This window comes from Thamnophis sirtalis, unplaced genomic scaffold (genome assembly GCF_051295495.1).
Source record: "Thamnophis sirtalis isolate CommonGarterSnake01/CBP01778 unplaced genomic scaffold, rThaSir2_p1.2 scaffold_5, whole genome shotgun sequence".
NCBI lineage: Eukaryota > Metazoa > Chordata > Lepidosauria > Squamata > Natricidae > Thamnophis > Thamnophis sirtalis.
The window spans coordinates 96104385-96119924 of NW_028261385.1; the positions used below are offsets into that span (position 1 = coordinate 96104385).

General features: G+C 41.4%; 1 long non-coding RNA gene across 1 annotated transcript; it reads left to right on the plus strand.

Moving 5' to 3' along the window:
* The first annotated feature begins 805 nt into the window (after positions 1-805).
* Positions 806-6447, plus strand: LOC148045486 (uncharacterized). The gene is made up of 4 exons (XR_015696590.1): positions 806-852; positions 3087-3216; positions 5787-5845; positions 5952-6447. It is a non-coding gene; the product is annotated as an uncharacterized LOC148045486 (long non-coding RNA).
* The last annotated feature ends 9093 nt before the right edge of the window (positions 6448-15540 follow it).

Below are 15540 nucleotides of genomic sequence, written 5' to 3' on the forward strand. Positions count from 1 at the left end.
CGTTGAAAGCCTCCTTAAAGTCCCTGGATATTGACACCACCTCCTGGGAAACCCTGGCATAAGATCGATCGACATAGTGAACGCTGATCCACCGAGGCTGCCAGACATCTGAGGACAGAAGAAGAACCATGGCAGAAGAGAACTGAGCACTCCGCAAAGCCAGAGCTGCCAATGCTGCAACAATGCTGCCCATACAACTCTGCCAGACATGTGGCAGAACATTTCATGCCCTTATAGGACTTACCAGTCACCTGCCGACACATCGTGGCCAGCCCACGACCTGTTAGATGTCAAGGTCCTCTTTGAACACAATGGACAAACATCGCAGTCTGTTTGTACATATACAGTATATGATGTACACAGACTACTATTTTCACAGGTCTTAGAAGCACTAGACTTGAAGAGGTTGTTAAGTAAGTTCCCTGTTGGGAGAGCGAGTGTATTCAGGGAAGTGTTGTGAGAGTTGTGTTGGAGAACACACAAACCAGCATACAGAGACACTGCAGTTTAAATAGGCTTTTACTTTCGTGGAAATAGAGGAATCAGAGTCCATCAAACAGTCCAAGTCATACACGGATAAGACAGTCAGTCATCTATGTCTTTCAGTTAAGGGATAATCCAAATAACATAGTCCATAATCATACAAACAGTCTGGTACTCAAAGTTTGCTAGCAGTTGCAAAACTTACAATAGCTCATGGCACTTTCTAACAGCCAGCTTCCAAAACACTCAGATCAGATCAGCCCAGCATCTAACAAACAGAGAGAGCTAACAGTCATTCTGGCTCCCTCTTATGGCCGATTGAGGAAAACAGCAACCAATGACATTTTACAGTATGATTTAAAGAAACAGGTACAAACATTGTTATATGATTTATATATTGCCAACCCAACCGGTAGAATTATATTCCTAACAAGGTTCACAGGAAGCTGTTGATATCTCTTAATACTTGTGGTGAGGCTGGAATATGAACAAGGTATGGTAAAAACAACAACAACAAGATAGGGCAATTGAACTTCCACCTATTTTTTCGTAATAAGCAACATACTATTTTGATAACCATTGGTCAAACTCACTATATGAGTATAGATATAGAAAACATTATTTCTTAGCATCTAGTGTTTGCTACCCAGTCCCAGTAACTCTAATCAGTTAATTTATGTGTCAGCTGAAATATCTAGGTGAGATTAGGTTCTCATTCATATTTTTTAATAATTAGGAATATAAACTGAGAAACAATTTAGCTAAATATCTGTAAGCAATTCAATCTATTTCCTCATAGGTTGAACAGAGAGCAAGTGTTCTCACAGTACATTTGTTAATCAGTTCATTAAAGAGTTGCGGTGACACAGTGATTAGAGTGCAGTACTGCAGGTTACTTCTGCTGATCACCGGCTGCCAACAGTTTGGCAGTTCAAGTCTCACTGGTTCAAGGCTGACTCAGCCTTCCATCCTTCCGAGGTAAAATGAGGAGCCATGTTGTTGGGGACAATATACCGACTCTGTAAATCGCTTAGACAGGTCTGTAAAGAACTATGAAGCGATATAAGTCTAAGTGCTATTGCTATTGCTTTTACTATAAAGATGCTAGTGTCATACTAATCTTTTTTTAATTCCCACTTCTTACATATTTCTATCACCATCACCTCTGCATTTAATTTATTTCAGTGTTAGTGTTTATTATATTCACCTCAGCCAAACCATGAAAGTTTATATTTCTCACTTAAGGTTAAACTCCATCATCTGATGAAGTTCAGATTTACCGCATCTTATTGTGTAATAATTTATTACTTTATTAATATTGCAAGACTTTTTTTTTGAGCTGGGAGAAATCTTTGTTTTGACTCTGGCCACTTGATAGTGATAAGTTATCTCAAATACGAGATGCCAAAACAGCAGCACTGACTAGGCTATTGATTTGCATAAAATTAGAGTGTGTTTCAGGATTTCTTTCTCCAAGAATTCCTAGGTTGTTGACCAATGGTACTCACAGGTCTGTGACAATTGGCTGAGGCTATCAGCAACTCATCATGGCCAACTTGACACAGCCAACTTGTAGTGGGACAACTCGCTGCAGAACAAGGGTTACACTAATATCAAAGAAATGGTGGAATATAATCATTAAAGGATGCAAAAGGAGGGACAAAATGAAACGTGAATGACAAAAATTTAAAAATGTTTTAACTATTTTAAATACTTAAATTGAATTGTTGAAATGTCCCACAGAGAGTTGTCCTACAGTGAATTGGCCACAGTGAGTTGGCCACGGTGAGTTGGTTGGTAGCAAGTTAGCTATAGCGAGTTACCCTATTCTGGCTTAGAATACATCCCTTGTAGTTAACTTTCCACTCTTCCTAAAAAGGAAAACGAAACTCCTGATTTCTAAAAAAAGTGCAGCTGTTGGTAATATTTTAAAGGGAGAAAACAGTATCCTGTTTTCACCAGATTGTTTTGGGGATAAAACAGGACACACCTTTAGCTGTACTTCTATATGCTGTTATTTTTATTAAGGTAAAGGTAAAGGTTCTCCTCGCACATATGTGCTAGTCATTTCCTACTCTAGGGGGCGGTGCTCATCTCCCTTTCAAAGCTGAAGAGCCAGCGCTATCCGAAGACATCTCTGTGGTCATGTGGCCGGCATGACTAAACGCCAAGGGTGCACAGAACACTGTTACCTTCCCACCAAAGTGGTCCCTATTTTTCTACTTGCATTTTTACATGCTTTTGAATTGCTAGGTTATCAGAAGCTGGGAAAAGTAAGGGAAGCTCACTCCATTAGGCGGCACTAGGGATTCAAACCACCGAACTGCCGACCTTTCTGATCGACAAGCTCAGCATCTTAGCCACTGAGCCACCGTGTCTCTTTTTATAAGAAACTAGTAATCAAATTAATTAATACCTCACATTGTTTAGGAGATATGTCTGGATTTCGCCCTCAGCAGATTTTTACACACTCCCAAATTCTCCAGGGTAGAAGATCCCCAAGTCTCAAAACATATAGACTTGATATGACAATTATTGAATTTATTTACAAATACAGACTTGCCATAGCGTTGAGTCATAACTAATGTTTTTTCTTCTATTAGATGTCCAAAGAAGCATATTCTTGCGAAGAACAACAGAGCTTCCTGTGTCTTCTCCACTCCATCTCAAAGCGGCAGACTGATCCTTTTGCTTCCTAACTTGCATGCAGACTAGCTTCCTCAGTACGTGCAGGTAATGATAAGTCTGTGTTTGGTACATATTTACTCTTCCTGGAGCTATTTTCCCTTCATTCAGACCCACCTGACTAATTGAGGCTGACAGCAGTGCTTTGCTAGACAGCAGAAAAAAAACCCCAAACAAACAAACATTGGAATGTGTCCTGAGAGACTTTTGAGACCTTACTGATTCTATAATACCATTTTACAACTGTATCGTGTTATCGTCCATCTCAAATTTTTGGGACCAGGCAGGGACCAGTGAGTGAAAACCATTTTCCTTTATTGGATTTCACATTTTGAAAACTGACATTTGCATTGGCTTCAGGCAAGTTAATCTGATGGTGTCTGGACAAAGTGGTCTGATTTGCAATCAGCCAGCAGTTCTCCGCTATCTTTGTTTGGATTCTTCAGCTTTTTCCCCCCCAGCTCCCTGTTGCTCTTTGCAATCTGTTGACTGCATCTTTAAGTTAAGCTACTTGACTAAAAAGTATCCAAGGAATTCATTTTCCTCAGGCAAACCTTAATGGAATCCCCCCCCCCACCCAATTCTGGGCTAGGCGCGGTTGCACCAAGATAAAAAATTCAGGAGCTGCAACTGCCTGCAAAAAATGTTTGCCCAAGGTGGAATACACCCGAACGATACACTCTGTATGGATTTGGCTTCTCTTATGCAGCATGCAGTTTTTAAAAAAAGTGAAACATGTCTTAAAGGAAATATACACAAAATCAACCACATTAGCAGGCATCGAAGTATGTATAATAGAAGAAGACGTCGAATCATGAAATTAGAAGAGGGTTGTGCATGAAATAGCTCTGAGGAGAATGGACAAACATGTATATAATTAGGACAGGGTTGAACTATTAGGATTTTACATTTTTGTGAGAACTGAGGACTCCGAAGAGGGTGGAGGGAATGACTGTATTGTTGCCCTATGGAGAGTGAGGATGATATTGCTGGCACATTTTTTCTTTTTGTTTGTTTTTAGTAATACACTAGGTGTTTATGTGTTCCACCTCAAAATACACATATGTAATTTTACGGTTAAGATCTTGGGGACCATAAGTTGCCCACCCTTGAATTAGGACACTTGTGTATCAGCATATTGATATCAGAAGCATTAACAGATTAACAGAGTTGGAAGGGACCTTGCAGATCATCTAATCCAACCCCCTCCCTACCCAAGCAGGAGACCCTACTTCTACCTCTACCTAGGATCGAACTCACAACCTCCTGATTGTGAAGCGAGAGCTCCACAGGTGAGAGCGGCCACAGCAGCATACATATATTTCTGCAGTCTCTCCATTGTTACGGAACATCTTGAATTAATCCTAATAGGCCTTTTTGAAGGTTATTAAGCCTCCCAGTTTATCCTTGTAAAATCATAGTGCAAAACTCTTTCTCCCACCAATCTCAAATCTTCTCAATATTTGCATAAAAGCACTGAAACTGAAAATGTTCTGAAGTTGTCATGACAGTGCTTTCAAGCAAAAATGGCTTAAAAACCCCTCCCTCACCTGTACATTAATAGGAATTGGGGGTGGGGTGTCATCATTGTGTGCCAGTGATGTGCGGTGAGGTTTATACCTGGTGAGGCTCAGCTGGACATCCTTTTGTGAAGCAGCGAAGCAGGGCAGCGGTCGGCCTCGGCGGGGGGTGGGGGGGAATTTGCATCGCGGGAGCAGCCAAGCGTCTGCAGCAAAGGCGCTTGGCGGCTCCCGCAATGCTGCTGCTCACCCGCTGCCCTGGCCTGCCGCCGCTGCTTCTCCAAGCTCCGCCGCTGGAAGTCCCGGATCGCCTCTGGGGGAAGGCTGAGTGAGAAGCGGAGCAAAGCTTCTCCGCGGCCTCCCGGCACTATGCAGAGGCTCTCGCAGGAGTGCGTGCCAGCGGCCGGCGGCCCGGAGCAGCTCCGGCTGTGAGACAAGGCAGCGCTTAAAGCAGCCGCTGCTGCCGCCACCACCCCACCAGGTGAAGGAGGGGTGGTGGCGGCGGCAGCGGCTGCTTTAAGCGCTGCCTTGTCTCGCAGCTGGGGCCGTTCCGGGCCGCCGGCCGCTGGCACGCACTCCTGCAAAAACCTCTGCGTAGTGCTGGGAGGCCGCGGAGAAGCTTCGCTCCACTTCTCACCCAGCCTTCCCCCAGAGGCGATCCGGGACTTCCAGCGGCGGAGCCTGGAGAAGCAGGCCGGGGCAGCGGGCGGGCGGCGGGGCACTTTGCATCGCGGGAGCCGCCAAGCGCCCAGGTCTGCAGCAAAGAGCCAGCCTCCTCCTTCTCGCCCACTCCTCTCTCCTCTGAAGCACGCCCCGCCCAACGTAAGCGTGCTCAAGAAGACATGATTCGCTGCTTCCAGATCAGGAGGCGGGAGAATTAGTGCCTCTTTTGCATCTGAACTTTTTTGCCTTTTAACTCTTTTTTAACTTTTAGAAGGTGAAAAATTCCTTATGGAAAGGAGGCCCCAAGTTCTCTCGCCTCCTGCTTTGGTTAACACTAAGCAGACACCAAGCCACTGTGACCTGGAATCTGGTAGCAACTATCTTGGCTTTAATTATTTTTAAAAAAATATTTAATTTTTTCTTTTTCCTGAGGAGACTGGTGAGGCTCCGCCTCCCTTGCCTCTAGTGACTGCACGTCCCTGTTGTGTGCAAAGGTAATATATAATCTACCCAATGGGGGGCCTGGTGGTAGGGAAGGGGGAGAGGCTATATCACAGAGAAATGATATTGCATAATATTGCCCTTTGCTCATCCTTATAGAATAAATAATAAAGGGAACGACAGAGAATGAGGTGGATGGCGGCTGGATGGAGTCACTGAAGCAGTAGGCATGATCTTAAATGGATTCCAGAGGATGGTAGAGGACAGGAAGGCCTTGGGTTGCGATGGATCGGACACGGCTTCGCAACTAACAACAAATAGAATAAAGAAGACGAGGAAAGTTCCATTTCTAAATAATCTGGATTGTAACCAGTTAACCTTCATGCCACTGAAACATGCCACAGCTTTTATTTATAGTGTGAAACAAATGTAACCCATCATGGCCTTGTAACAATGCTTGGATTGAGGTACATATATTTCGGGCTCATCCAACTGATCAATAAAAATCTTAGGGTTTTGTTTTCCTTTTCTCTTCCCTATGCATCTTATTTTCCATTTATGTCCAAATCATTTAGTTTCTACACCTATGGTTAGGGAAAGCATTGGTTTTTTTTTTATTGATAATACTTTAGAAACTGGTTAAAATTCTATCCAAATATGTCATAACAAAACATTTGCAGGAGAATCTCTTAGTGACACATTATATTTGCTAATTAAGAGTATAATGTAATCAGTTGAGGCAGGAATTTTCAAGGGGAATAGGGTTGTCTGCCCTTGGATGGAAATATATCTGTTGTCAAGAATCATATCCTGTTTATTACTAGTGGAATTCCCAGTGTAGCCTATAATTTTGCTAAAAGAACTAATAAATCACAGAGCTGGTAAAGTTACAAAGAATGAAGGCCTTTTATAGTTTCCCCTTATTGATCAGAAAATAAATATCTCACCATTGGTTTTGCCCTCTGAGACTATTCAATTTTCACGCTTAGGCAAAATTCTTCAGGCCATTGGAGGCTTGTGACTCTGAGAGTCCACCTCCAAAATGTTGTGGTGGGAAGTCAGTTATGAATGACATCCACACTTACACGAGAGACCAAGCTGAATTTGAGCATCAGTGCCAAAGCAAACAGCAATCAGCTGTAAAAATGCAGAGATTCCCCTACAGAGGGTCTGGCTTGAAAATGGGCAACCATGTCATCTTTGAGCTAAAGGAATAGAAAGCAAAGGTTGATGAGCCTGTCATGCATTCAGTTCCCAAAATATCTTGGCTGAAACGTGTAGGATTTCTTGGCTTATCCAAAACTATCTGGACATCCATGTTCTGCTACGACAATTACAGCTTGAAAATTAATGAGTAGATATGATCGGCCTCTCCTCTCCCCTTCTCTCTCTCAGGCTTGCCCCATTGATCCTCTCTTATCTTATCCCATTCTCTTCCTCAGTCTAACTCCTTAGCATCAGAGTGTTTTTCGGGTGGGGAGGGGGAGTAGAATGTCTAAACTCCCAGCCCATTGATCCTCTCTTATCTTATCCCATTCTCTTCCTCAGTCTAACTCCTTAGCATCAGAGTGTTTTTCGGGTGGGGAGGGGGAGTAGAATGTCTAAACTTCCAGCCCATTGATCCTTTCTTATCTTATCCCATTCTCTTCCTCAGTCTAACTCCTTAGCATCAGAGTGTTTTTCGGGTGGGGAGGGGGAGTAGAATGTCTAAACTCCCAGCCCACAGGTCAGATGAGTCACATACTGGCCATGCCCATGCCAAAGTGGCAATTGGAACAGAGTTCTTTTCAGGTGGGAAGAGGGAGTAGAAAGTCTAACTCCTTAGCATCAGAGCATGTTAATAATAATATAAGAAATACTAATGATCTGATGGTCATTTCAAAAAATCTTTTCTTAGCGATTACCTAGAAGCCAAGAGGAACATAGGTGCCAAATTTCAAGTTTGTAGGCTTTACGTTTTTGGAGATTTTGTGATGATGCATGAGTGGTGTTTCGCTTTTATATATATATATAGATTTAACTTTGGAGAAGAAAGAACCAGGAAACAGGTGGGCAATGTGTCAGATTGAGCTGAGGTTACAGGGGCTTTGCCTGCAAATTCACCTATTCAGTGCCATGTGAGTAGAATACACAGATTCTTTTTGGCTCTTTTCTCTCCCTTTGCTAGTGAATAGCAGTAGATCCTTTGGAAGAGCTTCTCACTCAAATGCATCTCAATCACTCAATCAGAATACTGATTCTTAGGAAACAGTAAATAATTTTGCCTTAGTCCTAATTCCAAACTTTTGAAAAGCGCCTACATTTCTATATGGTCCAAAATTAGAACTAAGGCAAAATTGCTTACTGTTGCCCAAGAATATGCTTGACAGATCTGAAAAACAGTCCTTTTAATTCATTTTTGGCAGTTCCTTAAAAATGCCTTTCTCAGCTTTACATATTTCAGTAATACACAGCCAAAACCGATTGCTCTGGCAGATCAGATTTTTGTTGAGATAAATTAATGTTCCCATTTTTCAATTGAAAACCCTTATGAAAACTTATGAGATTGAGCCTGGGGATCAGTAGATGTTGAATTATTAATTTCCAAATTTAACGAAATCGCTCAAAAACTCTTTCTCTCCTCCCTCCCTCCCTCTCTCATTTTCTTGGGGCTATTATGGAATGACCATGAGAAGTTGTTTGATCACATCCTAGAAGAAACATCAAGAAGCCTTTTCTCTTCTGCTCCTGGTTTTTCTTTTATTAAAACTGCTTTTTAAAAAAAAGAGACTATCATCTACAAAATGACTTCCTCTATCATAGAGTCCTTCCAGGATAGAATGAATACAATCTGATTTTGATTCTGGCCAGCAGGCATCCCACTATGAAGCTGTTTATAAATTCTCTGTGGCAAAACTTCTAAAGTTGTTCCCAACATGATCTGTGGTGGGATATTTTTTAAGCCCTTCTAAAAGAATGGGAAAGAAAAGCCAAAAGGTTTTTTTCCCTCTTACAGAAACAATTTCTCCTTCCAGAACACACTTTCCTTTTCCAACACGATTTTTATTCTTTAAATCCAAGGAAGAGAATATGTTCTGTAGTTTTATTGGCACTACATTTTGAGTTTTTAACTGATATGCACATGTGCATATTAGAAGGTGAATGATGTCACACACACCACCCCAAGATACATGCTAATAAAATTCCCAGCTGTCCTACAACTTGCTGATTTGTGAATATTCAGAGGTTGTTATGCAGGTTAAAGTTATGCTATATGTGATGCTGTGTTTCATAGCAACATTAGTTTTATAATACACCTTTCAATTGTCTATAATCTGCTGTTCTGAGTGACTGAGGCTTTTGAACTTGCAGTCCCTCCCTTTATATACCTCAACTACTCAGTATCATTTATCTACTGGATCACATACAGATGAGGCATGCAGGAAAGAAGGGTGTACCCACTCGCTTTGGCAGTGGTGTGATCTCCATCACTGAGGCATGCTTCTCAACAGACATGCTTAGAACTAAATCGTAAATCTGAACTATATGACAGAAGACACGTCATTGAAGTCAAACAGTTTGTTCTGAAGTAGACATCTATGGGATTGTTCTGTAGGATCTCTTGTTCTATTTTAGAGTGAAGGGAAGAGAAACATTCGGCTGCACTTTCTATGTAAGAATTGTGGTTTCATTGAGATGTAAAAGATATCACATATGGGGCTTAATATTGATACCTTTTAGAAACTTTCTTATTGAATAAGAAGCTGTTTAGCTATTCTGAATGCCTAGAAGGAGCTGACTCCTGTCTGACAAATAGGAGATATATAGGTTGTGGGACAGATAGCAGGTCTTTTCAGGATAGACCTCCGACATTGGAAGATGCCCCTCCAGAGGTACATTTGGCCCCAACCTCTTTGAATTCCTCAGTGCTGGGAAAGCCAGCACTCCCTGACCCACTGTGAGTATGGGACACAATCAATTTATTGGAGTTGTAATGAGCTTTGTGATATAGAGGTGCGTGCTTGTTGTTTTTACATCCTTGTCGTACATGGCTTAAAATCTCTTAATTAGGATGGACCCCACAGGCTGTAAATGAATAGGTTTGTTTGTTTAAAAAAATTATAAGGCAATCCATCTTAAAACACAAATCTGGGCAGCTGAAAAAACAATAAAATCCAGAACTATTTTAAAAAATCAATAAAACATAAAATCAAGACAAAACCCAGAACTTCAATTATCGTTTTGGTATGCCCCACAACCAATTCCAGACACTGGAATTACCAGGCACATATTTTAATGCCTGGTAAAAAAAAAAAAGATCTTGATGATGTCAAAGTCATTGGTGGGAGGGAGCTGCACAAGGTAGGGGGCACACTTTGGAGGTCCCACTAGATCAGTGATGCCTAATCTTTTCCGGACTGAGTGCCCAAAGCACGTGTGCCTGAACCCCCCCCCCCCAATGCAATGCTCATACACCCCCTGTGCATGCGCCCTGCTCCCATGTATGCCCTCTGCCCCATGCATGACCCCTGCCCCCTGTTCATGCACCCCACCCCCATGCATGTGCGCAGCCCCCTGCAAACATCCTGCCCCTGTGCATGCACTCGCACCCCCACATGTGCCCCGCCCCCAGAGCATCCGCGGCGGAGACCCAAAGATCAGCTGGCTGGTGGGAGTTGTGCCCGCATGCATGGCGGTGCTGAACTGGGGTGATGGCCCGCATGCCATCAGAGAGAGTGCTGCGTGCCATAGTTTGGCCATCACAGCACTAGATGGTCAGATTTCAACTGTGCTATTCTACTATAGCTTGAATGATATTTTTTTCAATGGGTGGCCTCCACAAAACAAATTGTTGCTTGAGGCAAAGGCTAAACCTTATCTCTTCCTCAAAGTGGGTTTGCAGAAGAATATGGGTAATCCTAGATTTAAGATCATTTTGTTAAAGACTACTCAAAGTTGCAATTGTGCTGAGGAAAAAAAGAGATCTTTACAACTGGTCCTCCCACTCATCACAGCATCCCCGTGATCACGTAATTGAAATTTGGGCATTTGCAACTGGCATGTATTCCAATGGATACAGTGTCCCAGAGTCATATGATTGTTATTGGCGACCTTGACTATCAGTTTCGGGTAAGGAAAATCAACGGAGGAAGCCAGATTCCCTTAACAATTGTAGCAAACAAGGTTAAAATTGGGCACAGTCATGTGATAACTCACTTAACAACCAGATCGCTAAGTGATGGATGTTTTGGTCCCAATTTTGATCATAAATCAAGGATTTCCTGTATTTTTAATTCTAACAATGACATAATGTCTACTAATGTCTTGGAGGAAAACATGCTGGTTAGGAAAGTCCAGGGACAAACCATATACAACATATAGATCTATCCTTAAAGAGAAATTCCTGGGGTGCTCAGGAAGAATGGCTAGAGTGTGCCACAACTACTGTTGTTCTTTTCCAACACCTGCTATTTGAGCAATTGTCTCACTAGGTTTAATGGTACTTGTCAGTCTCCAGGACTGAATCTCATATGTAGTTACATGGATGGTACAAATGATTTGCATATAGTGTCTTTCCTTCCTTCCTTCCTTCCTTCCTTCCTTCCTTCCTTCCTTCCTTCCTTCCTTCCTTCCTTCCTTCCTTCCTGCCTGCCTGCCTGCCTGCCTGCCTGCCTGCCTGCCTGCCTGCCTGCCTGCCTGCAAAAAGTGTTATCCACGAGAAAAGAATGATCTCTTAATTAGACTTCCTCCTATTTAATTTGAATTCTTCCCCAAATAAATATTATTAAATGCAAGAGTTTTCTATACAGTTAAAGATCTGTGGGTAAAATACATGTTCATAGTAAAGACACACTTAGACTTCATATATAACTAGCAAGATGATCACATGTTTAAAAAAAGTATTTTACAAATTGTTCTTGCATATTAATCAAACTCTGTCCTGGCACCTACTGTATGGTTGGGATTGATTTCATTTCTGAGCCATTTCTATACACTATTCCCATTTCTTCCTTACCCATTTCTCATGTTCCTTCCTAGTATTACACAGAAAGCAGAGCCAAATATCACGGAGAACAATCCAAACTTAAGTCATTCTGTGTGGGTGGATGATAGCAGTGGTGGGAACTCTAGAGTTGGAATCAGTAATTGGTAAACAGCAATGAGAAATAGTGTAATAACGTATGTATGTTGAACATGAATTGGGATAAATTGAGGGGGGGGAGGTTGCATATTTTGAGAAATTAGTTTTTAGGTAAGTGTTCAAAAATATGCTTATGAGGGCGGATATTTATAAAGTTTAGAGCTAGCTGGCTTATTTTTAAAGCTAATTTGGGACAGATTGGCCTAACTTTCCCTGTTCCTGATTCCAAGCTATCCACAAAGTTTTGCCTTGGATATATAGTTTTGGAGCATAGTTTGAAGAATGAAAATAAAGGGACTGGCCACTAAAAATCATGAATTCTTTTTGCATTTCTTAGCATTTAAAATTGCTTTGTTTGGAAGAAAAGAAAAATGTTTGATTTAATGATAGGTCAGTCTCCTTCAAACATTGAAATCAAAGTATGATTTGATTGGCTATCTTCTACTGCCGCAATCACAACTTCCTGGGAATGGTGATGAACTCATTTCATTACTTCCATTCTATGGAGCATAGTGGCTCGCATGATTGGGATGCTGGGTTGGAGATTAGCAAGCCATGTTCAAAACCTGAGTGCTTCTGTGGGATGGGGTGAGCTCCAGTAGTGGGATTCAAAATTTTTTTACTACCGGTTCTGTGGCCGTGGTTTGGTGGGCATGGTGTGGCTTGGTGGGCATGGCTTGGTGGGCATGGCTTGATGGGCATGGCAGGGGAAGGTTACTGCAAAATCCCCATTCCCTCCCGGTCAGCTGGGACTCTGGAGACAGAGAACAGATGGGGGTGGGGCAGTCAGAAGTGATATTTACCGGTTCTCCGAACTACTCAAAATTTCCACTACCAGTTCTCCAGAACTGGTCAGAACCTGCTGAATATCATCTCTGTTGATCTTCCATTCTTTGCTCCACTCCTGCCAGGGACATGAAGTGAGCCCCCAACTGGGTGTCATCCCCCTGGGCAACAGTGATGTCAACATCTAATCTTTCAACCTGAAAGCCCCTTAGGGCTTCCGACATGAGTGCATGTGACTTCCATTCTCTCATTATTAGAATGTTCCAGTCTATCTGACTGTCTTAAGCATTACATTTTCCTGTGTGAAAATGGTGAGGGATGAATTTCTTATCTTTCTCCAGCCCCTTGCAATCAACTCCAGTTCATACCTGGAAAGGTGTAGTCTTTTCCCTTGGCATATTTTTTTCTCAATTTTGCTCTGGTGGAGAATGAGGGTGTAGGTTCGTCCTCCAAGCTTGTGGGTTGGTCTTCAATGGAGTTTAGGGAATCTCCTAAACTTAGCTGAAGATGTTACCTAGCCTGGTAATGAAATGTTCGGAAACCAGCCCACAGACAAGCTCAGAGAACAAACCTCCACCCCTTTTTCTCAATTTGCCTGAAATTGGACACAAATAAGATTTGGCATTTGTGCCAAATGTTACCGCATCTTGTCTGAACAAATAATAAAACAAAATTTAAGGTACAAACAAACTAAAATACTTTAAAAAGTATTTTAAAGAAAGATAAGGCTAAGGCCTGTGTTTCTGGATTTTCTACAAATTTAAGCCTGTTCTGTTCAAACTTAAATGTGTATCTCTTTGTGAGTATATACACAAACATACATTTTATGATCTTATGGTGCTAAATATTGGGGAGTCCTGTTTTTTTTTCTAGTTCACACTCTGGAATTTGGATGAGTCAGAATAAGTTGCTCCTGGGGTTGCATTACTTTCCTAAATTCGTAGCTAGATAATCCAACTTCATAGCAAGTCAGTTTGTCCTTGCATTGTTCTAGTAAAAAGTAACTGCAGAGTTCCAGCTCTTTTACATGCATCTGAACAGTTTCTTTTCATGCTTATGTTTTTTTCCTGACATTCAGAAGATGACAACGGCTCAATAATTGCAAGCCCCATACATAAGGTGACCAGACGTCCCAATTTCGGTGGGACAGTCACGATTTCTAACAATTTGTCCCATGTCCCGGGGCGTTTTTAAAAAGTCCTGATTTTCTGGCTTCATGTTGAAAGCCCAGTGGATTTGCTTAAGAAATCCTAACCGGGGCAAAACAAAAGACACTCTGTCCAACCCTCTCTCTGTCTCAGTACTTTCATTGAAGATATTAAAACGTTAAAGCAACAAAATGGACCCCCCCGCCCCTTTTACTTACTTTTATAAGAAAAGATGACCCAGTACCATAGAGCTCCAGGAAATACTTTGGCTAGAGAAGGAAGGACTGTTTCTTCCTGGATTTCCCAGAGGGGAAGGGCACGGAGGTTGGAGATCGGCTCGTGTGGAAAAAAATGGTGGCAAAGTTTCTTTGAAAAATATTTCCCTGGGACTAATAATTTCACCATTTTAATTTGCTCAGTTCTTTGTATTAACATCTACATCATTCTGGATTGACTTGGAGTGCCTGCCTGCTGGTATAAGTGAGCTGGGTTTTTTTCTTTTATTTTTTAATGTATTTTAAAATAATATTTTATTTATTGTGCATAGGATATTTTAAAATAGTTTTATTCTGTGTGGATTCTTTTTAAAAATTGTCTTAGACTATTTAAAAAAAGATTCTATCCAAAATAAATTGAAATGAAACCATTTTTAAAAAATCTATGCACAATACTTTGAAATATATTGTGCATAGAATTTTTAAAAATAGTTTTACTTCAATTTATTCTGTGTGGAATAGTTTGAAATGTTTTACTTCAATTTATTCTGTGTGGATTCTTTTCTTAAAAAGAGCCAAGGTGGCGCAGTGGTTAAATGCAGCACTGCAGGCTACTGCTAGATCAGCAGTTCAGCGGTTCAAATCCCACCGGCTCAGGGTTGACTCAGCCTTCCATCCTTCCGAGGTGGGTAAAATGAGGACCCAGATTGTTGGGGGCAATATGCTGACTCTCTGTAAACCGCTTAGAGAGGGCTGAAAGCCCTATGAAGCGGTATATAAGTCTACTGCTATTGCTATTGCTATAAATTGTCTTAGACTATTTAAAAAAAGATTCTATCCAAAATACAAAATACCAGCTGCAGTTATTCACTTAAGAACTGTGGCAAGAAAGGTGGTATAGTGACCAAAGTTACAATGGCATTGAAAAAAGTGACTGATGACCATTTTTCACACTTAGCGACCAATTTCACACTTAGCGACTGTTGCAGCATCCTCATGGTCACGTGATCAAAATTTTGATGTTTGGCAACAGGTTCATATTTATGATGGTTTCAGTGTCCTGGGGTCATGTAATTGCCTTTTGTGACCTTTTGACAAAGTCAAATGGGGAAACTAGATTCACTTATGTTACTAACTTATCAGCTGCAGTTATTCACTTAAGAACTGTGGCAAGAAAGGTGGTATAGTGACCAAAGTTACAATGGAATTGAAAAAAGTGACTGATGACCATTTTTCACACTTAGCGACCATTTTCACACTTAGTGACCATTGCAGCATCCTCATGGTCACGCGATCAAAATTTTGATGTTTGGCAACAGTTACAATTTATATTTGTAAATTGTAGTTATGTTGAAATAAAAAAAATATTACAATACTATTTTTGCGTTATATGAAAATTTTTGTTGCGCCGTATAAAATTTTTAATCAAGCCCCCCCCCCCACGGTCAAAGGTGTCCCTCTTTACCAATCTGAAAATC